The 19,613-nt window shown below is 44.7% G+C and overlaps 1 protein-coding gene across 3 annotated transcripts in view; it reads right to left on the bottom strand.

Annotated features, from left to right (window-relative positions):
• Nucleotides 1–6,276: 6,276 nt before the first annotated feature.
• Nucleotides 6,277–19,613, bottom strand: part of ZHX2 (zinc fingers and homeoboxes 2) — a 191,035-nt gene continuing 177,698 nt past the window's right edge. For all 3 annotated transcript variants that reach the window (XM_033202836.1, XM_033202838.1, XM_033202835.1), the window contains one exon: nucleotides 6,277–7,549. The gene's annotated coding sequence lies outside the window, so the exon portion shown is untranslated. The remainder of the gene's footprint in view (nucleotides 7,550–19,613) is intronic.

Raw genomic sequence — 19,613 nt, 5'->3', positions numbered from 1 at the left:
CAGTTTCTCTGTCACCCCATGTTTACCTTTATTTGGTCTGGTGGAACTTCAACTGGGACTGGAAGAATTAGGTAAAATTTAGGCAAGAAAAGGAGAAGGCGTGAACATTCTAAGAAGCAAAACTGCATCAACCCAAGGGATGTTTGTTGATAAATGAGCAGACCAATAAGAAGAGGTTGAGTAAGGAGGAGCTGGAGAATAAATTTGGAGAGAGGAATCCGATCCCAAGGTTTGTGACACAAACTCAGCTATGGGAAGCAAAGTCCAAGTTATAGAACCTCAAATATATATTTTTTCACTTTACATCTTTTGTTTTGTTTTGTTTTGTTTTGTTTTTAAATGATATTTTACTTGTTTTGAGAAATCTCAAGCTGGGTGTGATGGCTCACGCCTGTAATCCCAGCACTTTGGGAGGTTGAGGAGGGCGGATCTCTTGAGGTCAGGAGTTTGAGACCAGCCTGGCCAACATGGTTAAACCCTGTCTCTACTGAAAAAACAAAAAAATTAGCCAGGCATGGTGGCATGTGCCTGTAGTCCTAGCTACACAGGAGTCTGAGACAGGAGAATAGCTTGAACCTGGGAGGCGGAGGTTGCAGTGAGCCGAGATCATGCCACTGGGTGACAGAGCGAGACTCCATCTCAAAAAAAAAAAAAAAAAAAAAAGAGAAATCTCAAACCACTTTCTGATTTCCCATCACAAAAACTCATAGCATAATTCTTTGGCTAGTTTTCAGTTTCTTTCCAGGTAGATAAACACTTCTGGTTTTTTCTTACCAGATTTGAATCAGGGTGACTTGATTATTTTTCAAAACTAGTTGTTCAAAATTGATGGTTTCTTCTTTTGTTACACATTATAGACTGCTTGTTGGATGCCTATTACTTAAAATTCTGAAATTGTATATACCCTTGTTTATACTTCTTGTGTCTTCCTCTGATTTATCTACTTGTCAAACTCATTCCTCAAACATAGATCAAATTTCCTTGTGTAGGGAACATATTATGACTAACTGATCTTACCATGGCAGTTAGTATAGGGATAAATGAATGCATGTATAAGTGAAAGGCTTTATATCTATCTAACCCAACATTAGGGATGGCACATAGATTTGTGTTAATTATGAATGCATTTGATTGCATGTATTAAACAAATTCATTGAGCAGTGGGTTAAACAAATAGGGGTTTACTTTTCTCACATATCAAGAAGCTTGGAAACAGGCAGCTGCAGCACTTGTTCATGGACTCCGAATTCAAGAAGGACTCAGTCTCAAGATCACCAAATGCATACAAAACAGGAAAAGGTAAAGGAGAGTAGCACCAACTATTCAGTGGCCTTCTGGTAATGTCTCATTAACTGCACCTAGCCGCAAGGGAAGCTGGGAAATTGAGTTTCTCACCTGGGGATGAGTATGTTACTGCCTGCTACAGTTTGTTTTGTTTGACCCCTCCAAATCTCATGTTTAAATGTGATCCCTAATGTTGGAGGTGGGGCCTAATGGGAGATGTTTTTGTCATGGAGGTGGATTCACCGTTAATGGCTTGGTGCTGTCCTTGTGGTGAGTTCTTGCTCTATTAGTTCCTTTGAGAGCTGGTTAAAGAGCCTGACATCCCTCCCCACTTTATTTCCTCTCTTCATGTGATTTCTGCACAGTCAGCTCCCCTTCACTTTTTACCATGTGTGGAAGCAACCTGAGATCCCCACCAGAAGCCAAGCAAATGCTAGCACCATGTTTCTTGTACAGTCTACAGAACCATGAGCCAAATAAACCTCTTTTCTTTATAAATTACCCAGGCTCAACTATTCCTTTATAGCAGCACAAGTAGATGAAGACACTGCCTGAGGAATATCTTGGTTCTGTTAGCAAGGAAGGATGGGGGATGGATATTAGTTGGGCAACCAATGGCATCCATCACATATTTCATCTCATGTTCCAAGGTTAATAGATTTGAGGTGGAGCATTGTGTTAAGTATCATGAAGACCTGACCAAGTCCAGCAGGTGAAGGTGCTTTGATTGATCATTAATATCTGCTATGGTTGTGGAGTGGGGTATGACAGAAAGTTCAGTGTGTATTTGCCATCTTTTGTCCATCCCTTGCCCCTTCAAGCCAGTCTTTCTGTATCTTCCCTTGTTAGTTTTTCCAAACCCTGTTCACACATTTATAAAAATCATTTTTAATAAACCACTCCCAGTGTACTCATTGTAAGTGTTCAATTTCTTTCCTGCAAGGATCCGGATTAGGGCTGTCTGTAGTGCTTTGGGGGCTTGTTATGGATGAAGGTTTCAGAATTACTGGTGAACATTTTGGTCTCCCCCTTTGATTTTAAGTTCCTCAAAGTCAAGATCAGGATGCCTCTTACACGCTACAGGATACTCAACATGCAGCATGTCTTGGGATGTGCTCATGAAGTATTTTTTATTCATTTTTATTGATCAACCTCCTTCCCCTGCCCAGGGCAATGGTAATTTTTCTGCTGTGCTTTATATGTTTGTCCAGCTGTGAGATGTTGGAGACAGGAGCTTTCAGGCATTAGTAGGAGGGAGATGACATCATTCCTGGTTCTCTCTAGGTTGTATTGTGACAGGCCAGTGAGAGCTATCATTTCCAAGCACTGTTGGTTGGAAGTGGCTGTGCACCAGGTGGCCTAGAAGGACAAGTGTGTCATCAGCTGGGGGACCATGCACTCTCTGCCCTGTTCTTCCTCTGCCTCCCTGTTCCCGGGCCCTAGGGTCTACCCTCTGCAGACAGGCCAGTGATGTGTTATTAGACTTGCCACCCATCCCTTTACTTTTGGCCACTGGAACCACCAGGGATATCATGTGATATCACATGAATCCCTGGAGCCTGCCATTCTTAAGGTCAACTCCTTGTCTTTCCAGTTTCATAAAAACCAACATATTTTCATTTTTAGCTTAAGCTTCAAATATTTCAAGTTGGATTTCTGTCACTAGAAACTCAAAGAGTTCTAGTGTGCTGGAGGAGGTTGGGGAGGAGCCATTTAGTGTCTTCAGAGCTGAGTTTCTTCAAGTTTACTGAACATACGAATCATCTGGGGATCCTGTCAAATACAGAATCTGATTTAACAGGTCTGGAGTAGCGGCCAGAGATACTGCATTTCTAACAAGCTCCCAGTGATACCTATGCTGCTGATCCAGGAGCACATTTGAATGGCAAGGACTGAGAACCGCACCATCCAATACTGAAGCCACAAGTCAACACGACTATTTACAATTGCCGTCTTTCCTTCCATTTTTATCTCATAATCTCATTAACCCACCAGAACTCTTTGAGTTTCTGGTGACAGAAAGCCAACTCAAAAGATTTGAAGCTTAAGCTAAAAAGGAAAATATGTTAGTTTTTATGAAACTGGAAAGACAAGGAGTTGGCCTTAGGAATGGCAGGCTCCAGGGATTCACATGATATCAACATTGTCATCATCACTGCTGTCATCACCACCACCATGATCATCCCTTGCTCCATCCTTTATTACTCCCTGGTCTCTTTTCTTGATTTTTTGGGCCTCGTTCCCTCTACTTAAGGACTGGCTTCCTCTCCCTGGCAGGGGCTTTTGCCACTGGTGGTTCCAAGCTAACATGATCACACTTACCATCTAAATGGGAAAGGAAGCTCTTCCCCCCAGTGTCTGACTTGGTCCTGTTTGGGTCTTATGCATGGTACTGTACCTGTCCCTGAACAAGGTACTAGAGTGTTGTGGGTCACTGCTGTAGAAGGGAGAGTGGATTACCATGATGGGAAGCTCTCAGAATGAGATGAGCAGAGGGAGATAGGAGTACATCCTCAAGGAAGAGAAGGAGTGCAAGAGGTACAGGGCAGACAGAAGCAGCGGATGATCACTCCATCCCACCACTCTCTTCCACCTCACCACGAATCCTGCCCATCTATTCCTCCTAAGAACCTCCTTCCTAGTTTCTGCCACTCTTTAATCATTTCCAGTGGAGGAAGATAGCTTGACATATTTTGCTGGGTGTTTAAAAGAACACATGCATCTTCCCTGTGTATTTTCATCCCCACCAATTATCAAGGCTTTCTCTTTGGGTCTTTCAAGCATTTGGTAGCATCGCATACCATCGTGTGTGAAAAATTTATTTAAGTTGCCTTGCAGTGGCAAGCTTAAGTGCAAGGGTGGTAAATGGCAGGAGGGGAAGGCAGCCACCTGTCAAGGGAGAGAGTGTTGGAAATGTTCATTAATGGGAGGGAGGACAAGACAGTATGCGGGTGACGAGGTCTGGGGAAGGTCCAGGTGCTCGGGGCACAGGCAGGGAAGGCAGTGCAGGCAGGAACTGGGAGATAAGTTAGCCACAGCCACTTTTAACTTTTTTTAAAGAAAAGAAGATGTAGGCCAGGCTGGGTGCGGTGGCTCACGCCTGTAATTCCAGCACTCTGGGAGGTTGAAACGGGTGGATCACGAGGTCAGGAGATCGAGGCCATCTTGGCTAACACAGTGAAACCCCATCTCTACTAAAAAAAAAAAAATAATAATAAAATTAGCCGGGCGTGGTAGTGGGAGCCTGTAGTCCCAACTACTTGGGAGGCTGAGGCAGGAGAATGGCGTGAACCTGGGAGGCGGAGCTTGTAGTGAGCCGAGATCGTGCCACTGCACTCCAGCCTGGGTGACAAAGCTAGACTCTGTCTCAAAAAAAAAAAAAAAAAAAAGATAGCTATTATTTTTACTTTTGTTTTATTTGTTTATTTTTTTTGAGATGGAGTCTTGCTCTATTGCCTAGGCTGAAGTGCTGTGGAGTGATCTTGGCTCATTGCAACCTACGCCTCCTGGGTTCAAGCGCTCAGCCTGAGTAGCTGGGATTACAGGCACACACCACCACACCCAACTAATTTTTGTATTTTTAGTAGAGATGGGGTTCACCATGTTGGCCAGGCTGGTCTCAAACTCCTGACCTCAAGTGATCCACCTTCCTCGGTCTCCCAAAGTGCTGTGATTACAGGTGTGAGCCACTGTACCTGGCCTATTTTTATTTTTGAATAGCTGTCTACATGCAACTTTGCTGAGTGGTAAAGAGAACTACGGGAATTTTGGAGATGATGTAAAGTTATGGAGAATCTATGGCCCCTGCTCTCAGCTTGGGGGAATTGACAAGCTGACCAAATGAATCCTAGAGCTGTGTGGTCAGGGCTATGTGCAGAGATAGGGATGGTGTCACTGGAGCCCACAGGATGGGAGACTGAGGGCATCCCCCAGAGAAGGCCAGGCCCTTTTGATTCTTGAATTTTTCAGTGTTTCCTGTATTTTGGGAAGTGGGTCTTTCCCCTTATCTGTAGAATAAACACATGCTAAGTTTAGATAAACTGGCCAAAAGTCTGTAAGTTCCCGTAAAAATGAAGCATCTAGACCAGAAGTTCCCAAGGTGAGGAACTGGTTAGCAATGCACATTCTCAGTTCCCACCCCAGACATGCCCATCAGACACTCTACCCAACCTTCCAGGTGATACTGGTTCCCACTCATGTTTGAGAACCACTGGTCTAGATGAGTGTCAAGTGCGAAGAGTGAGGGACTCTTTAAACCTCACCAGAGCAGAGATACTTAAAAGCCACCTTCTCAGAGAAATGGCAGTGCCCCAGCTACCACTCGCCAGCAGCCCAGGGAGGGGGAGTGACTGAGCTAAGGTCATCCAAGGGCGAGCCTGCACACAGAGGGCTTTTCACGCCCACTCTGAAGCTCTTCTCTTGACTATTTTATGAATCTATTTGAGAGACCCTGGAGAAGGGAGGGCCTATAACTTCCTTCTCTGTGTCAAAGAGATCTGCTGAAGATTCCTACAACAACACTTATATCTGGTTATTTTCATGGGGGAGGGGAGGGGCCAAAGTTTCGCTCTTGTTGCCCAGGCTGGAGTGCAGTGGTGCCATCTCGGCTCACTGCAACCTCCGCCTCCTGGGTTCAAGCGATTCTCCAGCCTCCTGAGTAGCTGGGACTACAGGTGCACACCACCACACCCAGCTAATCTTTGTATTTTTAGTAGAAATGGGGTTTCATACATTGGCCAGGCTCGTCTCGAACTCCTGACCTCAGGTGATCCACCCGCGTTGGCCTCCCAAAGTGCTGGGATTACAGTGTGAGCCACTGTGCCAAGCCTATATCCCACTTTTAAAGTCCAGTTTGTGATGTCAGATCCCTCCAAGATGGAAAATGAGAAATGTGACCCTATGAATTTGAAACCGGAGGTATCCAAGTCAGAACCCTTACACCAAGCCCTCAGGAGCCAGACAACAATAAAGAAGGCGAAGTAGAGGAAAAGGTTATAAAAATGTTTAGTCTTTGCTTTATTGAGTTACAACAAATGAGCGACAAGTTAGAAAAATTGGTTTTATTCAAACTTCCTAGCATTTGACTTGTGCGGTGTACCCAAATGGGGGGCAGTGTGGGACGGGGGAGGGATTGCAACCAGAATTCATATTGCAACATGTACACCAGATATGTCTCTTGGTTTTCCTTCTTTTAAAAGTTAGGACTAACTGAAAAAAAGTGCACTCAGGTATCTAAAATTTTCCCAAAACAAACACACACACAAACAAAAAAAAAAATCAATTCATGGTGAGGCTTTGAGCTGAAATCTTGTCAAATACCACACCGAGAAAAGGCAGTGAAGAAGAGAAATGAAAACCAAAGCCATTCACCTTTGTACCCTCCAGATAGGAAGATCTTATCGTTGTTGTTTTAATGTCACAATAGTACTGATCACGCTAACAGAGCAGCAGCCTCTTCTGCTGGTATTTAGAAAGGTGCTTAAAGAAGTTAACCACCTGCTACTCAGTTCTCCCAGGGCTGGCTGGACACAGCCTGGCCCAAGAGGCCAAGAATTTGAGAAGCCAGATCCCCTCTTGGCAGTTCATAAAGCCTTCTGTGGGACTAAGGCAGGGAACCCCCAAAAAGGCAGCCAGGGGAAGAACTGGAAAGGAATTTGATTTGGAGGATCTGTCGTCTGTCACCTCTCTCCAGGTTGAGACAGAGGCCTGGATTTCAGCCCTTCCTGCCGAGAAATCTCCCAAATTTCAACCTACCTTTAAAAATAAAGTCTCCCTACTTAAAATCCAGTAGATATCATGGCACTAATACTAACACCCCTTTCCCCAAATTAATAAAACAAAAATAAAAAAAGAAAAGGAGAAAAGAGAAAAGCAAGGTGGTTAGCCCTCCCTCCTGAAAAAATCCTTACAATGGTAGTGCTGGAAAAGGAAGTTGCCCTTGATTAAAAAGGTAACAAAATTCCCATATTGTACAAATCAGTTCCAGTATAGCAAGAGGTGAGGGCTAGGGCAGAGGAGCAAACTATGTACAAGGACCCACTGAAAACGCAGTAGTAGGACTTTGGCACTATGAACAATTCCCACCGGTCCTCTGGGAGGTGCGTCTGAGAGTCGCTGGGCTTCTGCACCCTCCAGACACACACGAGCTAAGCAGTTCCACTTGGAGTCACTGGCGAGGGTGGCCCACGGCTGGGGAGGGACCATTTCTTCTTTCTTCAAAGACAGAGCATCCCCTTGATCAGCACAGCAGTTCTAACTGACTTCCCTAGAAGACACAAAACCACAGAGTCAAGATGTCAGGCAAATGACCATTGTTCCCTGAAGGGAAGACATCATGGTTTGCTTCTTCCTGGCTCTCCTGGGTTGGGGTGGGGGCCTTCCAAAGCCATCCTGGGGCCTGGAAGAGAGACACATGCCCTTCACGTACGGGGCCTGTTGTAAGGAAACGAGTGTGTTTTCTGAGCACAGATCACTATTATAGGAAAAGCCTCCAGAATCAGGCCTTTGAAAACAGAATGACTTTTGGGGCAAGCGAAGGTGGTGGCCTGTGATTCTTTTCATCCTAACAAGACCCTTTTATTATTCCTAGACAGTCAACCAGTCCCAGTGGCTCCTAAAAGGCCCTGGAGTCAGACAAATCTGGATTTGGGTCCTAACTTCTCCCCTTAGTGGCTGCAGGGCTGTACCTATGTGACTTCATCTCTCTAGGGCTTAGTTTTTGCTTCTGTATAACAGGGATGACACCAGCACTGACCTTAGAAAGTTGCTGCAATGGTGCCATGAGTTGATGTACACAACAGTATTTGGACTAGCACCTGGCACATGGTAAATACTGTAGATATTTCTACTGTTTTTATTAGATGGAGCCTTTTCCAAATGTGGTAGGATATAGAAGATGGATAACATGAGGCATTGTAAATGTGTTTTTATTTAATGTTTATATGAATTCTAAAAGGTGTAAATATTACTATTATTCCTATTTTACAGTTGAGGAAACTGAACACATAGGGGCCTAATAGGTTTCCCAAGATCACACAGCTAGTAAGAGGCAGAGCCAAGATTCAAACCCAGGTAATCTCTAGAGTCTGTGCACTTAATAAACAGAATTATTAAGAATCAGTAGGAAGAAATGTTTAATTCTTATACCCTTGGAAGTAATGAAAATAGTCCAAGGACCTTGTGATAGGTGGAATGGTGTCCCCCCAAAAGTATATATTGAAGTCCTAAGTCTCAGTACTTCAGAATGTTACCCTGTTAGAAATGCCTTTAGAGGGGTAATAGTTAAATCAAGTGAGAATGAGGCCATTATGGTGGACTCTCATTCAACACGACTAGTGTCCTTACAGAAGGGGGAAATTTGGACACAGAGACAGATGCACATAGGGGAGATGTGACGATTCACACACAAGAAGGTCACGCGATGATTGAGGCAGATATTGGGCTGACACATCCACAAGCTAAGGAATGCAAAGGACGGCTGGCAGACACCAGAAGCTGGGAGATGGGCACAGAGCAGATTCCTGCACAGCTCTCAGAAGGAAGCAGCCATCACAGACTCCCTGATTTTTGTCTTCTAGCCTGCAAAACTGTGAAGCAATAAACTTCTATTGTTTTGAGCCATTCAGTTTGCAATACTTCGTGGTAGGTTGAGGAAATGAGGACAGGTCTCCATCATTACTTTTGCCTCCTCCCAAGATCTAGAGATCCTGGGAAAGGGATCCAAGGCTCAGGTCTGTAGAGGACACAGCCAGTATCCCATGATGGGCTGGAAGTTTTTCAGATCTGTAGATTTCCGGAGCCACTGGCCATTTTTTTTTGCCTCCCTCCTGGGAAGGCCGTTTGGCCACTTCTCTGGCTGAGAAGGCCCTGAGAAGTGTTTTTTTTTTTTTTTTTGTACAGGGGCCAACAGCAAGCAGAGTGGACTTCTCAGCTAGAGGCATCAGCTGATCATTGATAATGCCATTGACGCCTAACGTCTGGATGTTAAACGTACCCACATTCCCTAGATGCTCCTGGGAGTAAGACTGAATATTGGAGTTAAGAAACCAACTTATAAAAGAAAAGTCTGCAGACAAAACCAGATTCCAGGGGTGTCCTTAGGATCTCGACTACCTAAAAGTGATCCAACCAAAGTCACCAAGTCATAAACACTGCAGGGATCCTTATAGGTGACGTTGTCAAGATCACTCATTTCACCAGGGAAAAAAAAAAGGAAGCTTGGGAGGAAAAGTGTTTTCTCCCAGGCCATGGCCTGCTCAGTGGCATGGTCAAAAACAAGAATGATCATGACTTTCCCTCCAACAGTGAGAGTAGCTAGTTTCTGGCACCAGGCCCCATGCTAAGTGGTAATATGGCTCATCTCATATACTCCTTACAGTGACTGGCAGGTGATTGGTAGACCCACTTCACAGTGAAGAAATGGAGAATAAATGTTGTGCTTAACATTAGTAACCAGTGAGTGGTGGAGCCAGATTCCACCTTGGCCAGTCCAACTTCAGAGCCTCCTGATTCTTAATTGCTCCTCCATGTACCTATTGTGCGTCCAGGTCATGCACAGCCTCTCCATGCACAGAGCTAGGTGGCAACTGAAGACAGCATGATGGCTTCAAAGGTAGGAGGCTGGGGCACCCAGTGAGGACTATGAGCCTTATTGCTGATCCCAGGCAGAGCCACATGTACTCCCTGGGTGGGCACAGTAGCCCATGGCCAGCCTCTGCTGGTGCTTTCCAAGAAACAGGGTTTTCCCCAGCAAATGGGGACTTCTGCAACCTTTGGGAGGGAGGCTGCCACTGGTTGGATGTCCACCTGAACGCTTACAGATCCTAGGAGACAAGGCCCAAGGTGGGGAGACAGCTACTGATATTCTTTCTTCCAACCCGGCTAAAGTATGTTGGATCAGCACAGGACTGAGGGATGGGGTGGAAAGAGCTGTGGAGTTGGAGAAAGCTGGGATCCAGGATCTGCCACTTCCTGGCTATATGCTGCTGAGGTTGGTTACTTAACCTCCCAGAGTCTCACTTCCACAGCACAGAACCCATGGGCTACTGGCAGGGTTACAGACAGAGTCCTCTAATCAGGTCAAAGCAATCAGGTCCTGGTACTTGACAGGGGCTCAAGATAGATGGCTTCACTTTTCCTGAGGATGGCCAGGCATTCAGCTGGGGCCTCAGATGTAAGTGAGCTCACCTGTGTGCATGTGAGTCTAACCATCTTCTCTCTCTCACATTACAAATGACACTGAGCACTTCTCTTCAAGTGACTGGCAAAAACTCCAGCTTTTTAGATAAACCTCATCATTAAGGTGGTTCTCCATCCGGCAGTGTGTTTCTATGATTCCTGGTGTAACTTCTTATGCACAAACATGTACAACCCTCCAATCATATATATTCCTTAACAAATGATGAGCAAAACTCTTAAAATAAACACACACACGGACTGCAAGGCCAAAAGGATGGCCTGAGAAAAGGCAAAGTCAAATTGACTTTGTGTGGTTTTCGCAGAGGTCTCAGATGTGTATGGACGGCTATGGGCCCTGGGAACCCCCTCAGAACCACTTGGACTTTCTCCGTTGACCTTTTCCGGGGTATTGAGCAGTGGACAGGATTTGGGTTATGGGAGCTGGAATCACCCTCAAAAGGAGACTGGGAAGATGCTGGCAACAGAAGACAGGGGCCTGCCTCCTCTTCAGGGGTGTCTTCCTTGGACGTCCTTCCCCAAGGCCCTTGGTAGAGGTGCGGTAGAGTGGGTGGAGGCTGTCCTCCTAGGGTGGTGACAAAGTCCACATTTCAAGATTGCTGTTCTATAGAGCATTGCAGTGCTTTGGGTGTGAGGCTCTTGCTAACTCCCCTGGGCTTCTCTCAGAGTCCCATTACCTGGTCAGAGACAGTCACCCTGCAAAAGACCAATGCCTCATCCGAGAGTACGTCTCAGAGCCCTGGAGGACGCTGCAAGGCCATTGGGCAGGCATTTCCTTATGGCCCCCTGGGACATTTCTACCACGTGATGGCCAGTCTGTTGGTGAGCACATCCCAGAATGGGAACCCACCGCCTCCTACCCTCCCTTTCTGTCTTGGGGAAAACTTGGAATGTTAAGAAGTACTAATTCTTTTTTTTTTTTTTTTTTTGAGGCGGAGTCTCGCTCTGTCGCCCAGACTGGAGTGCAGTGGCGCAATCTCGGCTCACTGCAAGCTCCGCCTCCCAGGTTCACGCCATTCTCCTGCCTCAGCCTCCCAAGTAGCTGGGACTACAGGCGCCCGCCACCTCGCCCGGCTAGTTTTTTTTTTGTATTTTTAGTAGAGACGGGGTTTCACCATGTTAGCCAGGATGGTCTCGATCTCCTGACCTCGTGATCCGCTCGTCTCGGCCTCCCAAAGTGCTGGGATTACAGGCTTGAGCCACCGTGCCCGGCCAGAAGTACTAATTCTTTAGCAAAATCTGCTTCTCTGTTACTTTTCTCATTGAAGAAACAAAAACAGAATTGTTTTCCCATGTGACAGCTTTCTGTTTCTGTTTCTCTTTAATTTTCCCAGGAGAACTTTCCCTAGGGCCCTAGGGACTTGGGAGTGAATAACACTGCACTCCATGAGAAAGGAAAACAAACACTGAGAGAGTCATTTTTATTATTTCTCCATAATATTTTCTTTGAGAGGTGTAGCAAGGTTTATTACTCATTTGCCGAGTGCCTGTTATCTGCTAAACATTTTTTTCCATTGTCATCTGGCTTCATTTTTGTTATGGACAAACTTGGCAGTTTAAATGTAGTTTCTCCATAGGTAACGTCTTTTCTTTCTGGTTGCATTTTTTTCCCTCTTTGCCCTAGCTTTGTTGAAGTATAACTGGTTTGTAGAAAACCGCACACAATGGATGTAATTTGGTGAGTTTAGGCATATGCATACACTCATGTTATTGTCACTACAATCCAGTAACAAACATAAAGCACCTCCCAAAGTTTACTTGTGTCTATTTTTTGGGGGGGATGGGGAGGTAAGGGCACAACATGAGATCTGCCCTCTGAACACATATTGAAGTAAATATCTTACTGTTAACTACAGGCACTATGTTGTACAGCATATCTCCAGAAGTTACTCATCTGTATAACTGCAACTTTACACCTATTGTATGAAAATTCCCCACATCCTCCTGCCCCATCCCTGGTCAACATTACTTCATTGTCTACTTCTATACTGCTCTGTAATCTTTCCTCCCCTCCCCTACCCTCCCCTCCTCCGCCTTTCCTTCCCTTCTACTTCTATACCACTGAGTAATCTTCCCTTCCCCTTCCCTTCCCTTCCCCTCCCTTCCCCCTCCCTCACCTTCTCCCCTCCCCTCCCCCTACCTCCCCTTCCCTTCCCCTCCCCTTCTCTCCCCTTCTCCCCTCCCCTTCCACTTCTATACCACTCCGTAATCTTCCCTTCCCATTCCCTTCCCCTTCCCCTTCCCTTCCCCTTCCCTTTCTCTTCCCCTCCCCTTCCCTTCCCCTCCGTTTCCCTCTCCCCTCCCCTCCCCTCCCCTTCTCTCCTCCCCTTCTCCCTTCCCCTCCCCCTCCACTTCTATACTGCTCCGTAATCTTCCCTCCTCTTCCCCTTCCCTTCCCTTCCCCTCCCCTTCTCCCACACTTCCCTCCTGTCTCCTCCCCTCCCCTCCCTTCTCCTCTCCTTGCCTTTCTTTTTGAGACAGAGTCTTGCTCTGTCGCCAAGGCTGGAGTGCAGTGGCATGATCTTGGCTCACTACAACCTCTACCTCCTGGGCTCAAGCGATTCTCATTCCTCAGTCTCCCGAATGGCTGGAACTACAGGCATGTGCCACCACACCCGGCTCTAATTTTTGTATTTTTAGTAGAGATGGGATTTTACCATATTGGCCAGGCTGATCTCGAACTCCTGGCCTCAAGTGATCCACCTGGCTTGGCCTCCCAAAGTGCTGGGATTACAGGCATGAGCCACTGCATCTAGTCTGCTCCATAATATTTCTTTTTTTTTTCCCGAGACAGAGTCTCGCTCTTGCCGCCCAGGCTAGAGTGCACTGGTGCTATCTTGGCTCACTGCAAACTCTGCCTCCCAGGTTCAAGTGATTCTCCTGCCTCAGCCTCCCAAGTAGCTGGGATTACAGGCACTCACCACCATGCCTGGCTAATTTTTGTATTTTTAGAAGAGATGAGGTTTCACCATGTTGGCCAGGCTGGTCTTGAACTTGTGACCTCATGTGATCCACCCGCCTTGGCTTCCCAAAGTGCTGCGATTACAGGCATGAGCCACCGTGCCTGGCCTGCTTCATAATATTTGAGTTCAAACTTTAATTTCTTTTATTGAGGGTGGGGGCACAGTCTGATTTTTAACTAGAACTGAAAAAGGGAAAATGTGTTGGCATGGAGGAAGATTAAGCAACTTCCCAGTGGATGACAGAAACTCTGTGTCATCCCAAATTGTCCGTACACTAGACTTGGGTCAGTTTTGGCCACATCCCGCCAAAGCTCTCCTTCCCTGCAGTGGTTTGAAGGGCCTCTAGGGTTGGGGAACTTGTTGAGACCCACAGGCCAGGTATATATTCCCCAAGCTGCTTGCAGGGAGGCTCAAAGGCAGTAGGAATGCCTTTCCTGCTCCTGACCTATCAGTGCACCTTGGCCATGGGAATTTAATAGAATCAGAGCAAATGGAATTGTATTTTAAATTCACTGGGCAGATTCCCCAAAGTGCTTACATGTGTCAGTGGGTTTGAATTCCAGCTAACCCACTTTTTACCTCAAAGACTTGCATGAGCTACCTTTCTGCACTGCCTTCTCATCAGCCCTAAATAAAGAAACTAACGTGAAGCCCTGCCCAAGGAGAGTCTGAGCTCAGACTCGCCTAACCCTGCCTCCACCTGATGGTTTGTCTCTACCTGCCCTGGGAGCTGAAGACAAAAGACATAATCTTTTGGAAACACTATGGCCCTGCCCATCGCCTAAGAAACCCAAGTACTCATCCTGGTCAATGTAGGGCAGGATTATATCCCCTTCTACTACTGCAGCTGGCACTCTCCTGAAAGCACCACCTCCTGGCTGGAGACCAACCAACTCAAGCCATTACAGCAACTCATAACAGAACAACCCTGCTTCAAAGGAGCAAACAACAGCTAATGCCACTGCCTGCAACACCCTGGCTAACCAGAGGTCCTGAGTCTGTCCATGTGGCAATTTCATTGCTAGTGTAACCAGCATTCAAGAAAACCAGTGCACTAAACAAAGCTACAAACAAGGACTCCCACAGAGTCCACTTCATTCCCATGCCACCTCTACTGGAGCAGGTGCTGGCATCCAAGGCTGGGAGACCTGAAGATGGATCACATCACAGGACTCTTTATAGACATTCCCCAGCACGAGCCTGGAGCTCAGTAGCCCCACTGGGTGGCAAGACCCAGATGGGCAATAACAACTACTACAGTCTGGTGCTCAGGAAGCCAGAAAGAAAGGGGGAGAGCACCACATCAAGGGATCACCCTATGGGACAAAAGAACCTGAACAGCAGCCCTTGAGTTCCAGATGTTTCCATTGAAACAGTCTATCCAAATGAGAAGGAACCAGAAAAGTAATTCTGGCAATATGATAAAACAAGTTCTAAAACACTCCCATAAGATCACACTAGCTCTCTAGCAATGGACTCAAACCAAGATGAAATCTGAATTGCCAGAAAAAGAATTCAGAAGGCTCATTATTAAGCCACTCAAGGAGGCACCAGGAAAAGGTAAAAACCAATTTAAAGACATTAAAACAACAATACAGGATATGGATGAAAAGTCTCTAGAGAAATAGATATCATAAAGAAAAGACAATCACAACTTCTGGAAATGAAAGACACATTTAGAGAAATGCAAAATACACTAGGAAGTTTTAACAACAGAATCAAACAAGTAGAAAAAATAGCTTCAGAGCTTGAAGACAAGGCTTTTGAATTAACCCAACCTGACAAAGACAAAAACTAATTTTAAAAAATGAACAAAGCCTCCAATAAATTTGGGATTATGTGAAATGACCAAACATAAGAATATTGGTGTTTCTGAGGAAGAAGAGAAATCTTAAAGTCTAGAAAATTTATTTGAGGGAATAATCAAGGAAAACTTCCCTGGTCTTGCTAGAGATGTAGATATCCAAATACAAAAAGCTCAAAGAACACGCAGGAAATTGATTGCAAAAAGATCATCACCTAGGCACATGGTCATCAGGTTATCTAAAGTCAAGATGAAGGAAAGAATCTTAAGAGTTATGAGGCAAAAGCATCAGGTAACCTATAAAGGAAAACCTATCAGATTAACAGCAGATTTATCAGCAGAAATCCTGCAAGCCAGAAGTGATTGGGATCCTATCTTTAGCCTCCTTAAACAAAATAATTACCAGTCAAGAACTTTGTATCCAGTGAAACTAAGTTTCATAAATGAAGGAGATATAAAGTCTTTTTCAGACAAATAAATGCTGAGAGAATTCGCCACTACCAAACCAGCACTATAAGAAATGCTAAAAGGGGTCCTAAATCTTAAAACCTCAAAATACACTAAAATAGAACCTTCTTAAAGCATAAATCTCATTCTCATAGGACCTATGAAACAGTAACACAGTGAAAAAAAAAACCAAGGTATTCAGGCAACAATTAGAACGTGAATAGAACAGTACCTCATATCTCAATACTAACATTGAATGTAAATGGCCTAAAGGCTCCATTTAAAATATACTGAATGGCAGAACGTATAAAAAGCTACCAACCAAGTATCTGCTGTCTTCAAGAGACTCACTTAACACATAAGGACTCACATAAATTTAAGGTAAGGAGCGGAAAAAGATATTCCATTCAAATGGAAACCAAAAGTGAGCAGGACTAGCTATTCTTGTAGCAGACAAAACAGACTTTAAAGCAACAACAGTTAAAAAAGACAAAGAGGGACATTATATGATAAAAGAATTAGTTCAATACGAAAATATTATAATCCTAAATGTATATGCACCTAGTACTAGAGCTCCCAAATTTATAAAACAATTACTACTAGATCTAAGAAATGAGATAGACAGCAACACAATAATAGTGGGGACTTCAACACTACACTGACAGCACTAGACAGGTCATCAAGACAGAAAGTCAACAAAGAAACAACAGACGCAAACTATACCCTAGAACAAATGGACTTAACAGATATTTTCCAAACGTTGTATATTTCCAGGATTATTTATCTCCTCTAGGTTTTCTAGTTTGTGCTCATAAAGGTGTTCATGAATGAACACCTTGAATGAACTTTTATATTTCTATGGTATTGGTTGTAATATCTCCCATTTTGTTTCTAATTGAGCTTCATTTGGATCTTCTCTCTTCTCTTTTTTTTTTGGTTAATCTCAAAAGTGGTTTATTGATTCTGTGTATCTTTTCAAAGAAACAGTTTTTTGTTTCATTTATCTTTTGTGTGTTTTTTTAAATTTCATTTGGTTCTGCTCTGATCTTTGTTATTTCTTTTCTTCTGCTGGGTTTGGGTTTGGTTTGCTCTTGTTTCTCTAGTTTCTTGAGGTGTGAACCCAGGTAAGTCACGCCCACCGTGGCCACCTTTCAGTTCCCCTTGAGTATGTCAGTTCTTCTGTCTGGAATGTTCTTCCCGTCCCCTCTGCCCAGCACGCTCCTGCATGTTGGTCTAAAGCTTTGGTTTTTCAATTCATCCATTATTTCTTCTTATTTCTTTATGAATTTATTTATTTATTTTTGAGACAGAGTCTTGCTCTGTGGCTCAAGTTGGAGTGCTGTGGTGTGACCTTGGCTCATTGTAACCTCCACCTCCTGGGTTCAAGTGATTCTCCTGCCTTAGCCCCACAAGTGGCAGGGACTATAGACATGTACCATTATACCCAGCTAATTTTTGTATTTTTAGCAGAGATGGGGTTTCATGATGTTGGCCAGGTTTGTTTGAACCCTTGACCTCAGGTGATCTGCCTGACTTGGCCACCTAAAGTGCTGGGATTACAGGCATGAGCCACTGTGCCTGGCCCCATTACCTCTTTAGGAAGTGTTCCCTAAACCTTCAATCCGCTATTTAAATCCTCAAATTCCTGTATTCTATACTCCAATGGCATCAAAGAACATGTCGGTGTAGCAATTTTCCTTTGTGTTTGATTAAAGATTGGTGAAAACTTCATTTCCCATTAGACCAAGGGCTCCATGAGGGCAGGGACATGCTGGGCACACTGCCTTCCAGAGCCTGGCACACAGCAGACATTCCACACATATTTGATCGATGAATGAACCAAGTCACTTACTAGGAATGTCTCTGGGTTAGTGACTTCACCTCCTCGGGGCCTACATCCTTCCTCTGAAAATGAGGGGGCTGGATTTCATGGTGGCTAAGCCTCCACAAGCTGCCCAAAGCACAGTGAGAATTCCTAGGATGAGAAGCTCCAGAATTAAGTACATGGAAGGGGTATCAGTTAACTCCCCATTAGGCATGAGGGAAGCCAGACTAACAGGCAGTCCCTGAGAAGCATCACCATTAAGTATCCGGTGACAGATTCTCCAACAACCTTTCCCCACGCACAGGAAGCAAACTGCACCCAACTCCTCTCGCTGCTGTCAACCACTGGGGTTAATGAGTGATGGGAAAAAACGAGGACAAGCAAAAGGACTGAAACACCAGATCCCAACTATCTTTTAAAATTCTCTGGTTGGTTCAATAAACCGTTATTCAGCATCTGCTCAGAATCTAAACTAGGGATTCAGAGATTAATGGAATATGGTCCCTGCCTGTAAGGGTCTGGTACAGGAGAGTGGGAAACAGATGACAACAATATTTTCATTCATTCACTAATTAATTAATTAATTAATTCAAACATCTGCATTTGGACAGCTAATCTGAACAGAGTGTGAGGGCATACCTCTTCTGGATCTTAAATCATAACCAGAATGCAACGCTTAACAGCCTTAAAAATTGTAAACAAGCTGAACCATGGAAAATATCTTTCTGGCATTGCACAATTTTTTTTTCTCTTCTCCAAAGCCATCCCTAATCATCAGGAGTTGGAAATTGTTGACAGAAATTGGGAGGCAGCGAAGGTGGTGGCTGGAGCTTTGGAGTCAATTTTAGACACTGGCTGAGTGAACTCTGGCAGGTTCCTGAGCCTCAGAATTCTTTATTTAAAATAAATGGGAAGGCAGCTTGCACATGTGGGTTGCTGGGAAGGTTCTGAATCAGACAACATGTTGGAAAAGCCACCTCTCCTCCTAGTTCCTCCGGTTTCTGTGTGCACTGCTCTCATGAAACTGGTGTTTCTATGTCCATTTCTCACCTTTATTAACTGAGATTAGGTAGGGGCTGTGTCTTGGTCATTCTGGCAAATCTACACAGACTAGCACAGTGCCTGGCACAAAGAGGGCTCTCTAAAGTTCTTGCTGAAAGAATACATTGTGGATTAGTTTCCACTCCCACACAAAATCAAGAAATGACCACATTCTGTTTGTTCTGGGCTGTGGTGGTGGGTGCCACTGTTGGAGAGGGCAGGGCCAAAGTGGCTGGGGTCAGGCACTGGCCTGACAGTTGAGAGGTGGCTTCCAAGGTCTTCCAGCTGTTGGCTGAGGAACACAGGGCAAGTCACTCATTTTCTCTGACCCTCAGTTTTGCCCTCTGTAAAATGGGGAAAAGCCTGTACCTACCTCACAGGGTGGGCATGAAGTTGAAATGACTTAGTAGACGTGCTTAGAAGGCAACTGAACACACAGTGGGTGTCAGTCAATGGGTACCCTCACTAGCAATAGTAACAGAATATTCCGTTTGACCAAACATCAAGGCTGATGTCTGACAATGTCTTGCTCAACTACGTTGACTCATTTTTCCGAAAAAACAAACCTAATTTTCAGCCTTTTCCTAGGACAGGTCCCTCAATGGAATGACTCAGAGATTCTTCAGACACAGGGACTGAATCAAGACAACACAATTTAAAGGCTGGGAAGTACTCCTTATCTTTGTGCCTAACCTCAGGGCCGAGGTGAGTCTGGACCGAGTCAAATGCTGTCCTAAGCCTTGCAGTTTAGAGAGATTTGGTTGCAGGAAATGCTTGACGCCTACAGAGGAAATCTAGTCCTAGAGCCAGCTCTCAGCTGCTTGCTCAAGTTCCTCCCCCTTCACCCTCTTGCGCATCACATAACACCTTTTATAAAGTCAAAACCATGAATTATTTCAGGATTATTATGTGTCATAACTGAACTGAACTGCAGGTTCCTAAATAAATAAGTACTTAAATAGGGACATCACTGAATATTTATGAATTCAAGAGACTCATGTGTTTGGTTCATGAAAACTGTGAAGTAATTTGGAGAGATATCTTTTCCCTTTAA

This window comes from Trachypithecus francoisi, unplaced genomic scaffold (assembly GCF_009764315.1).
Source record: "Trachypithecus francoisi isolate TF-2019V2 unplaced genomic scaffold, Tfra_2.0 Lachesis_group7, whole genome shotgun sequence".
Taxonomy (NCBI): domain Eukaryota; kingdom Metazoa; phylum Chordata; class Mammalia; order Primates; family Cercopithecidae; genus Trachypithecus; species Trachypithecus francoisi.
This window is presented reverse-complemented; position numbering and strand designations above follow the sequence as displayed.